Genomic DNA, 1415 nt, shown 5'->3' with positions numbered 1-1415 from the left:
GGGTAACAGGCTCACAGGTCCCGGGAGAAGAGAGGAAGTATCACTCACAAGAGAGATGCCCGACGCACCACTGGGACAATAACACAACACACAGGAGAGATGCCCGACGCACCACTGGGACAATAACACAACACACAGGAGAGATGCCCGACGCACCACTGGGACAATAACACAACACACAGGTACAGACCAAGTAACATTGCCACCAAGATTTAACAGGACAGAAGTTGTTAAAACCACACTGGACATCTTACTCGAGCCGCCACAGGGGGTCATAAAGACGCCTCGGTATGACTGATGTTAGTGTGTGTGTGTGTGTGTGTGTGTGTGTGTGTGTGTGTGTGTGTGTGTGTCTCAGAGGTGTGGCGAGGGTGTGAGCCGTCTCTTTCAACATCTCGGGTGATACAAATTCCCCTGTCATCTTTTGCCTGTTCAGCCTCTTGAACAGTCCAATTGGTCGTTCACTGTTCAGTCTGTTGCTGGACTCTGCTGCTGTTCATTCCGTTCATCTCATCTCCCCCCCCCCTCTCTCTCTACCCCCCCCACTCGATCACCCCCCCCCCTCTTGATCCTGTCACCTCACCACACTAACGACCCCATTTAATCTACCCCCCTCCCCCCCCCTCCCCCCCCCATCCCCACCACTTCACTTCCTGTACACTTAAGGTAATGATTTGCCGCCTTTTAAATAATGGACAAAAGGAGTAGGTAGAGTGATTGTGGGTACTTGTGGGAGGGTGGGGGTGATTGTGGGTACTTGTGGGAGGGTGGGGGTGATTGTGGGTACTTGTGGGAGGGTGGGGGTGATTGTGGGTACTTGTGGGAGGGTGGGGGTGATTGTGGGTACTTGACGGAGGGTGGGGGGGTGATTGCGGGTACTTGGGGGAGGGTGAGGAGTGAGTGTGGGGTATTTCTCTACTTGATTGTAAATGTATATTCAAACTAAATGGAACACTTCATGAAACTAAATCTGTTCGGATATATAATAGAATGGGATATATACAAACAGACACAGGAGACAAACCAAAGGGCACACACACACACACACACACACACACACACACACACACACACACACACACACACACACACACAAACTGATTATGGTTGAAAAAAATTAATCATCTGAAACCATAAAAGAGACTTGTAATGTATCGCAGGAAACCTTCAGAGACCTCTATATGTCTCTCCCTCTCTTCTCTCTTTCTCTCTTACTCTCTCTCTCTCTCTCTCTCTCTCTCTTCCTCTCCGCCTTTCTCTCCCCGTCCCTCCCCCCCCCCAGGTCTCTCCCCTGTAACCAGCCTGTACAAGATACAAGCAGTTATCTCATCTTATATCCTGGTGGTCACAGTCTTGTTATCATGAGAGTTCGTGTACCTGGATATCTGTCACGGTGTGGAGGGGGTCACGGTGTG

This window comes from Procambarus clarkii, chromosome 28 (genome assembly GCF_040958095.1).
Source record: "Procambarus clarkii isolate CNS0578487 chromosome 28, FALCON_Pclarkii_2.0, whole genome shotgun sequence".
Lineage (NCBI taxonomy): Eukaryota > Metazoa > Arthropoda > Malacostraca > Decapoda > Cambaridae > Procambarus > Procambarus clarkii.
Note: the sequence above shows the minus strand (reverse complement) of the source record.